Source organism: Plecotus auritus (assembly GCF_963455305.1).
Source record: "Plecotus auritus genome assembly, chromosome: 7".
Lineage (NCBI taxonomy): Eukaryota > Metazoa > Chordata > Mammalia > Chiroptera > Vespertilionidae > Plecotus > Plecotus auritus.
The window spans coordinates 144,472,796-144,490,608 of NC_137774.1; the positions used below are offsets into that span (position 1 = coordinate 144,472,796).

Sequence of the window (17,813 nt, forward strand, 5' to 3'; positions counted from 1 at the left end):
ACGCTCTCTTCCAGCTCCACCCACCCACCCACTGTCCATCCCCCCGCCAAGGTCACAATCTATTAAGTGGCAGTGCTGGACTTTAATACCAAAGCCACACCAGTCTTTATTAGTACCTAATACTGACTCCCTTGAACAACAGGACTGATGTCTAAAGCAGCGGTCGCCAACCGGTGGTCCACAGATGGTCCGTGAGGGCCGAATGGTTGGCGACCACTGATTTAAAGCATCTCTGTAGTCCCAGGAGCCCAATAAGACACACGATATATGCTTTATAAATATCTACTGAATAAAGAAAAGTGAACATCAACAAATGACAAGTGCTGGTAAGGATGCGGAGAAAAAGGAACCCTCGTGCACTGCTGGTGGGAATGCAGACTGGTACAGCCACTGTGGAAAACAGTATGGAGTTTCCTCAAAAAATTAAAAATGAAAATAAAAATGGAACTCCCATTTGACCAAGTAATTCCACTTCTAGGAATATATCCCAAAAAATCAGAAACACCAATCAGAAAGGATATATGCACCCCTATGTTCATTGCAGCACAATTTACTGTAGCTAAGATTTGGAAACAGCTTAAGTGCCCATCAGCAGATGAGTGGATTAAAAAACTGTGGTACAACTATACAACGGAACACTACGCTGTGGTAAAAAAGAAGGAACTCTTACCATTCACAACAGCATGGATGGACATGGACAGCATTATGCTAAGCGAAATAAGGTGAGTTGGAGAAAGATAAATATCACTTGATCTCACTCATTTGTGGAATATAATAAACAACATAAACTGATGAACAAAAATAGATCTAGAGACAGAGAAGCATCAAACAGACCATCAAACTTCAGAGGGAAGGCAAGGGAAGGTGGGGCAGGGTTAAGAGATCAACCAGAGGATTTGTATGCATGGATATAAGCATAACCAACGGACACAGACATTAGGGGGGTGAGGGCATGTGCTGGGGGATGGGGATGGCCCGGGAGAGGTCAATGGGGGAAAAACATATGTGGTACTTTAAACCAGCGGTCACCAACCGGTGGTCTGTGGACCACTGGTGATTGGTGAGGTCCAAAAGATTGGCGAACGCTGCTTTAAACAATAAAGAATTAAAAAATTAAATTAAATTTAAAAAAAAGAAAAGTGACCATTTTGAACAATCAAGTACTTCACACTGAACTACATGACAGCTAATTAACTGATTTGTTTCATCCTGGAGGATTGAGGTAGGAAGCAGAGAGAAATATTATTATCATTAAAACAAACTGTGAAAAATAAGTTCCAAAAATAACAGTTGGAACCCAGAGCACATTTCCCCCCACAGAAGCACTACTATGAGTGGTTCAGTTAATAGGGCTGTTAGGTCTGAGAAACAAACCATCTTTCATAACTTCTACTGGAAACATTTGTAAGCACTAATTAACTTACAAGAAAAGCTCTAAGCAGCAATCAGTTCCTAAACTGCAGATTAAATGCATCATCAAAAAGAAGTTAATTCAGGAATGACAGACCTATAATGGATTATTAAAAACACCACATAAATAAATCTTAGTAAATGTTTTAAAGATCCCAAACAAACCTGTAAGAGCAAATCTGGCATGTGGACTAATATCACTGTCTTATCGAGGAAGAACGTACAGCTAGCTATAGGAGAGCTTCCCAGGTGGTGTAACAAAGTAGTACATGGCAGAGTGAGGCCCCATAACCAGCTCTCTGGGATCCCAGCTCTTACTACTATCACACGAAATGGTCTCACCACACCATCGACTCCCAAACACCCACAAACCTACCATGTTCTCCCACAACAGATTCCTAAAGAAACTGTCAAAAAGATCTCTGAATCCATCAGAAACCTAAAAGGATCACATTCAATATCCATACAGTACTCAACTATGGAATTCTCTTGAAAGGACAGTGATGGCAACAAAGAACAGGGGGAGCAATGTATGGAGTCATTCAAATGTAACAGTGCGGAAATAAACTTCATCTGGCTTAAAAGATAGATGACTACTAGTGACGGTTAGAATTAGCATGCAGAAATATAATAGGGTTTCTACTGTTATTTGCACCTAGTACTGAAGCAGACATAACCAGTCTCCAAAAGAGAACTGAGAGTGATAAAGAAAGGTGGTAGAGGAAGAAAATAACAGGAGGAGGGAAAGAAGGGCGAAAACAGGGAGGCAGAGTAGAAGAGAGAAGTCAGACAGACATAACTTGTGGGAATGGCCAAATGTATTTCCCAAAGGACTTGCCAGGATCTTCAGAGATCATCATCAGGTTCACCTGAAGGCCAGGGAAGCTAGTCTCTCCCAGTGGAAGCACTGTTATGTCTCCTCTGTGTAGAGGTCTATGTGTAGTAAGAAAAATCTCTACATAAGTTAAAGGAATGTATCCTTTTCCTTTCAGCCTTCCTATCAATTACCAACACCCTTAGGACAACCAAGCAAACAGCAAGATTAAATTTGCCTAAGTTTTTTAATTGATAATTTAAACAATGAAGTTGCCTTGATTTTTCATTCATTTGTACGGTTTCAAAATCATGAGAGAAGAAACACTGCCTCTATTTTATTGGCTACAGAAGAGAATTACTCAAAATCTAAACTCTTCTCTAAGCACAACAGAAAAGGAGGTGAAAATTAAAAGGGAAGGCATTTTGCCCTTCTCTCTACAGCCATGGTAGGCAAACTGCGGCTCGCGAGCTGCATGCGGCTCTTTGGCCCCTTGAGTGTGGCTCTTCTACAAAATACCACGGCCTCGGCGAGTCTATTTTGAAGAAGTGGCGTTAGAAGAAGTTTAAGTTTAAAAAATTTGGCTCTCAAAAGAAATTTCAATCGTTGTACTGTTGATATTTGGCTCTGTTGACTAATGAGTTTGCCGACCACTGCTCTACAGTACTTCACAATTCAGTCAGTTCAATTTATTCATTAGTAGGTTTATTCTATTTTTTAATTCTATAGAAGTCTAAACAAACTAGCAATATGTGAAAGAGCCTATAAATACTCATGCCTGTTACTGGACTTCCTAGGCTTGTTTCTGTAAGATACTTTCCCAATTCTAAAATCTAAAGATATACACATGTGCCTGTAGTTGAGAACTTACTATTTTCATTAAAAGAAACACAGACAAGGAAACTCAGCACCTCTGCCTGCCACCAGCAAACAGACGTCTTAGACCTGCAGTGATTTTAATTTCAGCCATGATGATTTTCTTTAGACTACTACATTATCTGACTTTGACCTTAGTTTTAGAGGAGATTCCACACAAACAATAACCCCACCCCACTATTAAGTGTTAAAGCAGTAAGTAAACTGACTTAGAAAAAGGTGTAAGATTACAATAAAAATTGAAGATATATGGCAGTACCTTTAGTCAAAACAATCCTTAGGAAGTGTTAGTTACATATAATATACAGGGATGCTGCCGTGGCTGGTTTGGCTCAGTGGAAAGAGCGTCGGCCTGCGGACTGAGGGGTCCCAGGTTCGATTCCAGCCAAGGGCACATGCCCGGGTTGTGGGCTCGATCCCCAGTGGGGAGCGTGCGGGAGGCAGCCGATCGATGATTCTCTCTCATCATTGATGTTTCTATCTCTCTATCCCTTATCCCTCTCCCTTCCTCTCTGAAATCAATAAAGAAATATTAAAAAAAAAAGTATTTAAAAAAATATACAGGGATGCTAAACAACCTATAATGTATACACAGAGAATTTTCTTTTCTAATTTTTTAAAATATATTTTTTATTGATTTCAGAGAGGAAGGGAGAGGGAGAGATAGAAACATCAATGATGAGAGGGAATCACTGATTGGCTGCCTCCTGCACACCCCCTACTGGGGATTGAGCCCACAATACAGGCACGTGCCCTTGACCAGAATTGAACCTGGGTCCCTTCAAGTCAGCAGGCCGATGCTCTGTTCACCGAGCCAAACCGGCTGGGACCAGAAGAATTTTCTTGTCCAACCGCCAAACTATCTCTGTTGAGAAACTGTAATGAATTCAAACTGTATATTATGGATTTGAATGATACTGGCATCTTTGGAACCCTGGCTGATGTCCAAAGTCTATGTCTTTAATTTTGATTTAATTTCTTGAACAAATACTCTTCCTTGCTTTGAATTAACATCAATTATTGTTGATTGTTGATGATACTCCAGCCAAATGCTTTTCTGTTTCCTCATTTTTCCTTGTCTCTTGATGACTTTGGCATTTACATAGTCAAAGGATGTAAAAAAAATAACAGCTTTATTAAGATATAAAGTAAAGATCATACAATTCACTTACTGGAAGTACAGAATTCAGTGGTTCTTGTATATCCACAGAGTTGTGCAACCATCCCTACAATCAATTTAAGAATATTTTCATTATCCCCAAAAGAAACCACATTCCCATCAGCAGTCACTCTGCATTTTACCTGGCCAGGACAAGAAAATTTTTATAATCTACATACTTTACCTTTATGATGAAAAAAAAAGGTTTTTTTAGAAAAAAATACAAAAACATTTTTTAAAAGACCAAGAATTTTCACTTTAAACTTATTCTAAATTTTCATGGGAAAATTTGCTTCATTTCTCTTCCCTACTCCTCTACAATATACCAAATTCTCAATAGCTACAAATCATTACGTATTTCTTTTGTCAAGCACATACAAATAAATCACAGCAATCTACTAAATATAGCACATTTAAGTAGATAATGTAGTCACTAACTACACTCTCATCATAAAAGTTCAGGAGAAAAGGCTTACAAACTTGGTCTTCAGTAACAAGAATTGATAAGCAACAGTTCTGCCAAATTATCTAGATTTGTGATAACAATGTTTACAAAAAAACAATTTCCTCACTCAGGGAACTCAATCTTGTAATCAAATAGCAGTTTTAACTCAGTCATCTCTAAGAAGCACTTAATATTCTACTATTTAGTGTTTATAAAAACAGTAGTTTAAAATATTTAAGTGTGACCTGTCAGAATGGCTATCATCAACAAATAAACAAATGACAAGTGTTGGCGAGGATGCAGAGAAAAAGAAACCCTCGTGCACTGCTGGTGGGAATGCAGACTGGTGCAGCCACTGTGGAGAACAGTATGGAGTTTCCTCAAAAAACTGAAAATGGAACTCCCATTTGACCCAGTAATCCCACTCCTAGGAATATATCCTAAGAAACTAGAAACACCAATCATAGCCCTAACAGGTCTGGCTCAGTGGATAGAGCGTCGGCCTGCGGACCGAAAGGTCCCAGGTTCGATTCCGTTCAAGGGCATGTGCCTTGGTTGCGGGCACATCCCAGTAGGAGGTGTGCAGGAGGCAGCTGATCGATGTTTCTCTCTCATCGATGTTTCTAACTCTCTATCCCTTTCCCTTCCTCTCTGTAAAAAGTCAATAAAATATATTTTTAAAAAAAGAAACACCAATCATAAAGGATATATGCACCCCTATGTTCATAGAAGCACAATTTACAATAGCTAAAATTTGGAAACAGTCTAGGTGCCCGTCAGGAGATGACTAGATCAGAAAACTATAGTACATCTACACAATAGAATACTATGCTGCCATAAAAAAAGAAGGAATTCTTACCATTTGTAGAAACCTGGATGGAATTGGAGAACATTATGCTAAGTGAAATAAGCCAGTCAATGAAAGAAAAATACCACATGATCTCACTCATTTGTGGATAATAAAAAACATTATAAACTGATGAACAAAAAGATAGATACATAGGCAGTAAAACATCAAACAGCGGGAAGGTTAGGGAGTGGGGAGAATAAGAGATCAACCGAAGGACTTACATGCATGCATATAAGAATAACCAACGGATGCAAAACATTGGGGGGTGAGGGCATGTATGGGAGTGGGGTGGGGAGGGGCAATGGTTAGATATGTACACATATAATACCTTAATAAAAAAATAAAATAAAAAAAAATAAAAGTGCATATGTCAGCACAGTGAGAAAGGCAGAACTGTCTTAGTATTGTTATGAAAATAATGTTGACCTGGTGGATCCCCATGAAAAGGTCTTGAGGACTCTCAGGGTTCCATGGACCACACTTTGAGAACCACTGCTCTACTATGATTTAAAACAAAAATTATTTTTAAATAAAATACTATTGTTGTTTTGTTAAAAAAAAAAAAAAAGAGTAAGCAATGGATGCAAAACATTGGGGGGTGAGGGCATGTATGGGAGTGGGGTGGGGGGGGCAATGGTAAGATATGTACACATATAATACCTTAATAAAAAAGTAAATAAAGTAGTAAAAAAAATATTTTTTAAATTTTTTTTAATATATTTTATTGATTTTTTACAGAGAGGAAGGGAGAGGGATAGTTAGAAACATCGATGAGAGAGAAACATCAACCAGCTGCCTCCTGCACACCTCCTACTGGGGATGTGCCCGCAACCAAGGTACATGCCCTTGACCGAAATCAAACCTGGGACCTCTCAGTCTGCAGGCCGACGCTTTAGCCACTGAGCCAAACCAGTCAGGGCTAAAAAAAAATATATATATATTTAAGTGTGAGAAAAATAAAACCAAACAAAATGTTCTAATTTATTACTTTCCTTTAAGCTTCACATATTATATACAATACACTTTCATTAAAGAAAAATAAGTTTGTATTTGTTAGAATTTAGTGTCTTAAATTTCATCTTTTCTTGTTTTAGTGATACATTTTTATTTGTTCTTATCTTATCAATATTATTTTGTATTAGTTTCAAGTGTATAGCCTAGTTTAACTTCATTTACTTTTTTTTTTAATATATTTTATTGATATTTTACAGAGAGGAAGGGAGAGGGATAGAGAGCTAGAAACATCGATGAGAGAGAAACATCAATCAGCTGCCTCCTGCACACCTCCCACTGGGGATGTGCCCGCAACCAAGGTACATGCCCTTGACCGGAATCGAACCCGGGACCCTTCAGTCCGCAGGCCGACGCTCTATCCACTGAGCCAAACCGGTTTCGGCTTAACTTCATTTCTAAGTCTTCTCCATGACAGTTCCACATCAACTTGTTTCTTTACCAGATAACAGATTACTAGATCTACCTACCATTCCTAAGAATGTAAAAATAAAGTGAGTAATCTGCAGTGCCACCTGATGGTAAGAAGTAAGTGCTACATCCCAAAGAGTATATTCCAAGCATCCTTTTCCCTTCAAGGACAGGGAAAGAGGAGGACAATGGAATTCGCAGTGACCACTTGGCCCGGACAACCATCTAGAAATACAGTGAGGGTTTTCAGGGTTCAAGAAGTTAGGTCAATAAATTCTGTGAAAGAGCTCCTTTGGAAAAGAAACAAATGGGAACCTAAAGAATAAATTAATACAAAAAATACAAAATATGAAAATGAAAACCTCACCATAAGGCAAAACATGACAAGCAAAAAACTTCCTTACAGCACTGTCTCTACTTCTGTAAATACTGAATCATTAAAAGTACTTTCTATAAAAAGACAAAGTGAGCTGAAGACCTGAATGTGTTTTGAGCTTTACACAAACTAATAAGAGAATTTAAGAAAATGTAATAACATAGGCAATGTTTTAGCATAAAGGAGACTGAGAAAATGGAACAAGAACAGGCAGAGTAATATGAGGAAAGGGATCAAATCACCTGATGAGAAAAGAAGTGCAGTATTCCACTTTAAGAGAAGGATAAATATGGCCAAATTCAAGCCACTGAGAAAATGGGACATTAATAACTTAAAAGAGCTCCAATTTTCCTCCAGAAAAGAACAGGTATTGGACAAATAAAAACTTGATGAGAAGCCTTTTAGTAAAATGCATAAGCAATGTAATATTTAGAGAAAGATGTCAATTTTTTTTTTCAACGATAGTTAAATTCCTGCAAGTCAACTTGTGATCTACAGCCCAACTCTACAAAAAGAAGATTAGGAGGTCCCGGCTGGTGTGACTCAGTGCTTGAAAATCGACCTATGAACCAGGAGGTCAATTCCTGGCCAGGGCACATGCCCTGGTTGCAGGCTCTATCCCCAGTGGGGGGTGTACAGGAGGCAGCCAATCAATGATTCTCTCTCATCATTGATGTTTCCATTTCTTTCTCCCTCCCTTCCTCTCTGAAATCAATAAAAATATATTTGTAAAAAAGAATAGGAGGCCCTAGCTGGTTTGGCTCAGTGGATAGAGCGTCGGCCTGTGGACTGAAGGGTCCTGGATTTGATTCCAGTCAAGGGCACTTGCTCAGGTTGCGGGCTCGATCCCCAGTGGGGTGTGTGCAGGAGGCAGCCGATCAGTGATTATCTCTCATCATTGATGTTTCTCTCTCTCTCTCTTTCTCTCTCTCTCCCTCTCTCCCTCTCTGAAATCAATAAAAATATATGTTAAAAGGGGGTGGGGGGTTAGAGAGCAACCAATATGTATGCATGCATATTAGCATAACCAATGGACACAGACACTGGGGCGGTGGGGGCTTGCCCAGGGTGGGAATGGCTGGGGGCATGGGGGGTCAACTGGGGGAAAAGGAGACATATGGAAAACTTTAGACAATAAAAAAAAAAAAATTTAAAAATAAGTAAATAAATAAACACCAATATATATATGTGTGTGTGTGTGTGTGTGTGTGTGTGTGTTAAAAAAAAAAGAATAGGAGGCAGAAAACATACTGACATCAACTAGATCCTGTCCAAATATACACATCTTTGACTGGTAGTTTCCAATTACTGGCCTCGTTCTGTCTTAGAAGAATCTCATTGTTTTGAGAGTTTAGCCTCAGGAATCACTGCACTCACAAAAATTAATTTATTAAAACATGTATAGGCTACATGCCCAGTAATGTCCCCACAATTAGATACTATTCTACATTAAAATGTTTTGAATCATTAAAATAATTTTTCTATCACCATGGAGCTAGCCATGACTGTTCTCTAAACAGTAAGTATATCTAATTTAAGCATTTTGTTTTACTGACCAAGAAACTATGTCCCAAATGGTAAGGAGATAAACTGCAACTTCTCTAAGGTCACAGGCTCATTAGACATTTCTGGGACCTAAAATTCAAGTCTCCTATCCAAATCCAACATTCTCTACTGGCTACAAATTTTTTTTTTTTTTTTTAACATAGTACTACTGTTCATTGATACCTCAAGTGAAATTAACTGTTTTGGGGTTGTTTCATTTTAGCTTTAGACGTAAGAACAAAAATACGACATCAAGATTATAGCTTATCTTCCTGAAAAATTATACTACATCAAAAATTGAAAACCAAAATTAATAGTCAATGAAAACACCATACACAAAGTTAGCAAGGTGAAGATTAGGAGAAAAAATTTTATGACTGCAAGCAAAGATTTATTATACAGAATATACATGAAAACCTTGTGAACCAACAATACAAGAAATACAAAAGAAAATTGGACAAAGGATATAGACAATTCATACATGGGAAAAGCTAAATGGTTAATAAATATCAGAAGAAATACTACCTCACTGGTTATCAGAAATTTTTAAAAATTTAAAATATTACTTTATAATCTGATGGACAAAAATTACAAATTCCTGAAATATTCAGTGCTGGCAAGAATGTACAGAAGTAGAAACCCTTATGTCTTGCTGCTAGAAGCATAAATTGGTACAACCACTTTGAAAAACAATTTGCCATTGCTAATGAAATTAAGTGTGTGTGTGTGTGTGTGTGTGTGTGTGTGTGTGTGTGTTATGTCCTCTATGACCAAGTTATATCCTATGACCCAGCAGTTCCACACTAACTGGAAAACTTCTTTCCTCCAGATATCTGCATGTCTTGCTCTTTAACTTCAATCAGTCTCTGCTCAAGTTATCAACTAATTAATCTTCTCTGACTGCCCAATCGAAAATAGCTCATCTTTCAACCCAGACTCTCTCTGGTATAGGTATCTTTTGTAAGTTTATAAATAACACGTTTAACTATTCGACATTCAAATATGTAAGTGTTTATTGTCCAGGCTCTCCTGATTAGAAGTTCCAAAGACCAAGGACTTTGATTTGTTCAAAGGTGTATTACTAGAACGTAGAACAGTAACTGGCACATATAAAAAGTGATGAATAGCCCTAGCCAGTTTGGCTCAGTGAATAGAGCGTTGGCCTGTGGACTGAAGGGTCCCAGGTTCAATTCAGATCAAGGGCACATGCCTAAGTTTCGGGCTCAAGCCCCAGAAGGGGGCATGCAGGAGGCAGCCAATCAATAATTCTATTTCATCATTGATGATTCTCTAGCTCTCTCCCTTCTCCTTTCCTCTCTGAAATCAATAAAAATATTTTTTAAAAAAAGGAAAGTGATGAATAATGAATAGCCCAGCCAGTATGGCTCAGTGGTTGAGTGTCAACCTACCAACCAAGAGGTCATTGGTTTGATTCCCAGTCAGGGCACATGTCTGGGTTGTGGGCTCGATCCCCAGGAGGGGGAGTGCAGGAGGCAGCCTACAGATGTTCCTCTCTCATTGATGTTTCTATCTCTCTATCCCTCTCCCTTCCTTCTCTCTCTAAAATAATCAATGAAAACATGTTTTAAAATTATTTTTTAAAGTGATGAATAAATATTTGTTAAATAAATAAGTTCAATGACTAAATCCCAATCTCTGCTTCTAGTTGTATAAAGGCACAAAAATGAACCCAGGATATAACCTGGTCATAGGGGGCACAAACACACATGCACAATGTTTTTCTTACATTTTTATTGATTTCAGAGAGGAAGGGAGAGGGAGAAAGAAACATCAGTGATGAGAGAGAATCACTTATCAGTTGCCTCCTGTATATCCCCCATCTCCCCTACTGGGGATCGAGCCGCGACCCGGGCATGTGCCCTTGACTAGAATCAAACCCGGGACCCTTCAGTCCACAGGCCAAAGCTCTATCCGCTGAGCCAAACTGGCTAGGGCACACACACACATTTAAAAGTCTCTGATGCCCAGCCAGGTGTAGCTCAGCAGTTGAGCGTCGACCCAGGAACCAAGAGGTCACAGGTTCGATTCCCGGTCAGGGCATATGCCCAGGTTGCAGGCTCGATCCCCAGTGGAGGGCATGCAGGAGGCAGCCAATCAATGATTCTCTCTCATCACTGATGTTTCTATCTCTCTCTCCCTCTCCCTTCCTCTCTGAAATCAATAAAAATATATTTAAAAAAATAATTAAAAAAAATAAATAATAAATAAATAAATAAATAAATGTCTCTGATTTTTCAAGCCCACTCTAACCTCCAGAGTCTATAAGTCACAAACTTGTATTCAACAACAAAAGAGCTTCTACAGGCCAGGCATTACTCTGAAAGACAAATAAGAGAGTCTTTGCAGTCAAATCTAGAGAGGAAAAAAGACAATTACAATATGTAGTATCCTATCTAATAAAGAGGGAATATGCTAATTGACACTCACACCATCGCAAAGATGGCAGCGCCCACAGCCAATAAGGAGGGAATATGCTAATTGACTGCCCCGCCCTCAAATATGGCGGCACCCACAGCCAATAAGGAGGGAATATGCTAATTGACTGCCCCGTCTTCAAAGATGGTGGCACCCACAGCCAATAAGGGAATATGCTAATTGACTGTCCCGCCCTCAAAGATGGTGGCGCCCACAACCAATAAGGAGGGAATATGCTAATTGACTGCCACACCCTCAAAGATTGCAGTACCCACAGCCACAAGATGACAGCGCCCAGTCCCCAGCCCCGCTGGGGCAGCAGGCGTGTGGCAAGGCCTGGCCCACCCCCAGGGTCTCTAGTAAGCACTATAATAAGCTGTTATAAAAGAATGTAAAAGGCCTAACTCACCATATGGAGGTTGGGGAAGGCTTCCCAGAAGGGAACAAGGCAGCATTTGTGCTGAGTAGGAGTTACCCAGAGGAGTATGGATGTCTGTCAGACAGGTATATATTCTAGTAGACAAACATGTAAATGACTCAATTTTAAAAAGCATCCTAACATTTCTGAATAATTGTAAATAGTTAGAATTGTAAATAGTTAAGCATGACAGAAAAATAAGAGGCAGAAAAGAACAGAAGGTGAAAGCAAAAGGAAGCAAGGCCCAAATCACTAAGGTTCTTATTTCCTAGGATTGGTAGTTTGAATTTTAATCTGAAACTCTGCATAGATGGACTGCAGAACAGCACAATCTGCCTACAGAAAAAGGAAGGGTGGAGAGGGATAGTATGCATCCTTGGAAGCAAAGAAATTATTTAGGGGGTTTATACAGATAACAATGATAATCTGAATCAAGATAGCAACCACAGGGAAAAGGTAGATAAAAGAGGTACAGCAAGATTTGATAAATAATTAGTTGCCCTGACTGGTTTGGCTTGGTGGATAGAGCATCAGCCTGTGGACTGAAAGGTGCCAGGTTCGATTCCGGTCAAGGGCATATACCTTGGTTGTGGGCACATCCCCAGTAGGAGGTGTGCAGGAGGCAGCTGATCAATGTTTCTCTCTCATCGATGTTTCTAACTCTCTATCCCTCTCCCTTCCTCTCTGTAAAAAGTCAATAAAATTAATAAAAGATAATAATAATAATAATAATTAGATAGTTAAGCAGGGGAAGGGTAGCATATATAGGGTAATAAGACAGAAAAATTAAGATTCTAGGCATCTCCAACTGAGTGGTACATTAAAGATTACAGGAGGAGGAAGAGAAGCAACTTCAGAAAGTTTGAGATATATAATTTTTGACATGAGTTTAAGTTTCTTAAGACAACAACATGTCAGAGTTGAAAAGCGGTATGTCCTAAAAAGACAGATTTGGGAGTCATCAAAATATAGATAGCAGCCCTAACTGGTTTGGCTTGGTGGATAGAGCGTCAGCATGCGGACCCCGAAGGGTCCCAAGGTTCGATTCTGGTCAAGGGCACATGCCTGGGTTTAGGGCTCGATCCAACTTGCAGAAGGCAGCCAACCAATGATTCACTCTCATCGTTGATGTTTCTATCTCTCTCTTCCTTTCCCTTCCTCTCTGAAATCAATAAAAATATATATATATTTTTTTAAATATATATAGATAGCAGTTGAAGTCATTAGGGATGAGACCATTCAAGGAAAGTGGGGAGAGGCAGTAGTGAAACAAATATCCCAATAGTCAGAGAAGACAGAAAAATAAAGCAAGGAAAGAATGGTCGCCCTAACCGGTTTGGCTCAGTGGATAGAGCGTCGGCCTGCGGACTGAAGGGTCCCGGGTTTGATTCCGGTCAAGGGCATGTACCTTGGTTGCGGGCACATCCCCAGTGGGAGGTGTGCAGGAGGCAGCTGATCGATGTTTCTCTCCCATCGATGTTTCTCTCTATCCTTCTCCCTTCCTCTCTGTAAAAAATCAATAAAATATATTAAAAAAAAAAAAAAAAAAAGAATGGTCAAGACGTAGGAGAAAAATAAGGAGACCACAGTGTTGCAGAAACCTAAGAGCATTTTCAAAAGACAGCTAGTCAAAATGTCAAATGATTTAAAAGATTCCAGTACATTTCAAAACAAAGAGATCAATGGTGACCATCACCCCATTAAATTCAGTGACTAAAGTGGATTACCAGACTTCAATATATTGAAGGAAAAAAGTAATAGGAGGTGGAAAAAATGAATATAGACAACTTTCAAGAAACTTAAGGAAATAACTACAGATGAAAATGAAGATGAATCTAGAGTGAGAATTTAAGATGAGTGTTTAAATCCTGATAAGTTAGTGCCAATCCACAGCAAAAAAGGGATTAACCAAGTGTTATGGATTGTGTTCCCCCAAAATTGATATGTTGGAGCCCTCACCCCAGTATATTCAATATTAGAGATAAGATTTTTGAAGAAGTGATTAAGTTAAAATTAGGCCATCATCCTTATTAAAATAAAAGATACCAGAGGTTCTAGTGCACAAAGGTATGACTATGAAAAGAGGCAGAAAGAGGGTTGTCATCTGTGAATCACGCAGAGAGGCCTCAGGGGAAACCAATCCCATTGGAACCTTTATCTTAGACTTCCAGGCTCCCAAACTGTAAGAAAACAAATTCCTGTTGTTTAATTCCCCCAATCCAAAGTATTTTGTTATGGCAATCCTAGTAAACTGATACACTGAGGAAACACTGTCACTGAGGAGAAAAAACTAAGAGCACAATTAAAGATGGACAGGTAGAGATAGATACGTTTGAGGATGAAACAGGAAAAAAGCAATGAAGTTCCCACCAATGTCTTTCATTTCCTCTGTGAAATAGAAAGCAACATTATCCAGGAAAGAGTAAGGAAGAGAGGAGATGGTGGGTTAATAACCACCAAAGGAAACCAAAGTAGTTATTAGAGACACACAGGATTATGGGACTGCCTGCCCATTACTCAATAAATGTTTGTTGTTGAGTGAATACCTAGCTGTCATTCATGAATGCTTTGGTTCAGTTTTAATAATCTGTCAAACAAAAAGCATTGGAATGAGTCAGAACCTGGGTTTTAAATCTAGATATGTGTGACCTTATGCAAGTCACTTACCCTTGCTAGGCCTTAGTTTCTTCAACCAGATACATGAGACTCAATTATCAGCAAAAGATCACCTCAAATCAAAATAAATGATGCTATAATTTTAATGCAGGTTTGTGCATGACCTCAGTCTTCTTCACCAAACTAGTGTGTCATATCATGTGGAGCACTTATTAAAATGCAGATTCTGATTTAGTAGATCTGGGATTAAGGCTAAGATTGTACATTTCTTTATATATATATATATTTTTATTGCTTTCAGAGAGAAAGGGAGAGGGAGAGAGAGAGAAACATCAATGATGAGAGTCATTGATCAGCTGCCTCCAGCATGCCCCCTACCAGGGACCTAGCTAAAACCCAGGCATGTGCCCCTGACTGGAATTGAACCTGGGACCCTTCAGTTCACAGGCCGACGCTCTATGCACTGAGCCACACTAGCTAGGGCAAGATTGTGCATTTCTAACAAATTCTCAGGTGAGGCCATATACCATACTTTGAGTAGCAAGAGTGGAGAACACTGATCCAGCTCAAACTCTACAAAGCTTGTAATTGTGAGCTTATCTGTAATCAGCCTGATATTACAAAACCAAACAAAGACACTTGAGACTCACAACTGCACTAAGTGTGTCTTGCTATTCTCTGGAACACCTGATATTAACTGACAATCCCCATTTGGTGCAGACAGAAAAAAGAAAGGAATGAATAATATTGCCAGCAATAACAAGAAATTAAGAGAAGCCCAAGATAAATACAAACACACACACACACATACATACAATACATACAACTCAAAGGTTAAAATCTATCTAATCAAACATTATCTACCAAAATATGAATATTTTTATTTATGGGAAAATACATGTATTTATCTCTGGAAGACTCTTCAGCATCTCATCCTACAAGCATTCTTTTGCATTCTGGTTTAATCTGAATGCATACCCATTCACTATATCACATAATCTAAGGATTTTTACATTAATTATAAAATAATCTTCACATATTTTTTTAGAACTTCTAATTGTATTACCATAACTAAATTCGGTTTTGGTGAGAATTCTCTTCTGCTATAGGAAGTCTAATTAGGACAGGGCAGTCCAGCTGCCCTAGAGCTACAACATATTGCCACAATGCATTGCTATAATTAAACTGTTTCTATTATTCCCTGTGCTAGGTTGGGGGTGGAAGGGGGGGGGGAATTCCACAATCCTATCACAACCAATAAGGAGAGATTTTCATTGTAATTTCACAGAAATCTTCCTCAGTGACTAAAGATGTAAGAAAAGACATCATGCAATGAATATCTTATATTGTAGTCACTCTGTACTTAATTTGAAACCTCTGTACTAAACAGAGGTTTGAAATAATGTGAAAATGGAGGAGTGACCTCCCTTATCCAAGAAAAAAAAAAGTATGGCTGTAAAACGCTCCTCCTTATTCCCTTCTGAAGAATAACCAAATTTCAAGGACTTTACCGCACTACAGCTGAGCTCCTTTAAACTGGGGTGGGGAGAGAGTATGTCAAACAGCAATCTTGGCACTAGCAAACAATTTACCAGTCCTAGCTATTTGGTCAAGTCATTTTGAAATAATACTTGCCTCAATTACCATGTCATAAAAAAATAAATGCAATGAGCCTCAAACAGATTTGCTGAATCACCAAGACCCCCAAATATAAAGCTGCAGAAATCGCTGGGCTTGAGTACTGGCGGCCATACCTCAGCAAGCAGGTCCTCGCTGAAAATGTGTAAACTCCCTGCACTTGTTCATTAAAGGCTAGCAAGGGTCTAATGTTTAATTAAAGCTTTCCCAGCATTGCTATTAGCAGTAGTGGTTTTATACTAAAGATGACCACGGTCTCTATCCCTCAAGGGCAAATGCACCACCCTGGCCCGCAATCGCAGCCACAATTGGGCACCCTACGCTCTCCTCTCTTGGCACCCAGTGCCAGCCTTCCTGCACCCCGATTCCTCCGTGACCATGCTTCCCGCTCCGGTCCGACTGGCACAGCCCCGAGCTCCCACGGGTTCCTAGGGTTACGCAAAGAACCAAGCCCGCAGGCCCTCGCCGCGCCACAGCTACCCCTCCTCTCCCGGTAGCCCCACGGTCCTCCCGGGTCTCTCGAGTCTCCGCTGCCCTGCCCACTCCTCCCTTCCACTCATGCGTTCTGGGGATCTCAGGCGGGAGCCTCACCGGTGGTTCGGTCCGGAACAGCCCGGCTCTCCCGCTTTCACTTCCCAGCACGAAGCGGCGTCGGTTGGTCCGGCGCCCCACGCTTCCAGTCCCCTCGCCGCCGCCTACTGATGCCGAAAGCCGCTTCTAGGAACGCGCCATGTTCGGCGTCGCAGCTCCACGCGATGTGGACGCCCGAATACTGCGTCACACTCCCACGGCGCGTGGAGAAGGCCAACCAAGGAGGCGATAGGACAGCGGAGGGAAGAAAGGGGCGGGGCTTTCTCTTCGAAACCAAAGGCGCCGGTTGGCTAAATCAGCAGTGTGCACTTGCGCAGTAGAGAGAGCGGAGAGCCAGGACTCAGCGGGATCTGTAACCATGGAAATCATAGGTCCGGGTTGCCGGACTCCGGGAAAAATCGTCTCCTGGGTTGACGGAAGTTTAAATACGAACCATTTTCCCTTCCCTATTCTAGATATCAGCTGCTAAACGGCATTGTTTTACGGGTCCGTCTCTGCAAAGAAGAGTTATTAAAATGATTCTACTATCATCAGTCAACCCTCTCACGAATATTTATTTTTTAAGGTCCCTATACTCGGGCGCTCTATTCCAGAATAGTAGCAAGGATGGAAAGATTAAAAAGGAAGTCCAGTTCTTCCTGTCTCTGCTACTATCTAGCTTAGTGACCAAGTTTTCTTATCTTTAGAATGAAGTTGTGACAGTAGATAACATTTATTGAGCATTTAGTATGTGCCAGAAACAGTATTAAAATCTTTACATGAATCATGAATCTTAATCGTCAAGTCAATCCTATGAGGTGCTTTTTATCATGCCCATTTTACAGATAAAGAAACTAAAGCACAGAGAAGTCAAGTAACCTGCGTAAGGTCACACAGCTACCAGTAGTAAGAGTCTGTGTTAAGATTTGAACCAGACAATCATAAGTTCTGCATTATAAGGATGTTCATCATACAGGACTGTTTTTAAAAGCAAATATAAAAAATTTACCTAAATGACCACCAAAAAATAAATGATAAATCATGATGTGTGCATATGTAATAAAATACAAATTGGCCATGAAAAATTATGTGGACGTGTATTTGTTGACATGTTAACACATTCACAATGCATTGAGAAAAGAGCGGATTACATCCAGGATGGTCTCCTTTTGGGGAATAAATATATGCTAAAATGCTAGCAGGATTTTATGATCAGTTGGATGATATTGTGGGGTTTC

General features: G+C 39.8%; 1 protein-coding gene across 1 annotated transcript in view; it reads right to left on the reverse strand.

The window, feature by feature from the left end:
• IPO11 (importin 11) overlaps positions 1 to 16,792 on the reverse strand; it is a 146,922-nt gene extending 130,130 nt beyond the window's left edge. Inside the window, exon 1 of the mRNA XM_080681497.1 lies at positions 16,597 to 16,792. The gene's annotated coding sequence lies outside the window, so the exon portion shown is untranslated. The remainder of the gene's footprint in view (positions 1 to 16,596) is intronic.
• Between the last annotated feature and the right edge of the window lie 1,021 nt (positions 16,793 to 17,813).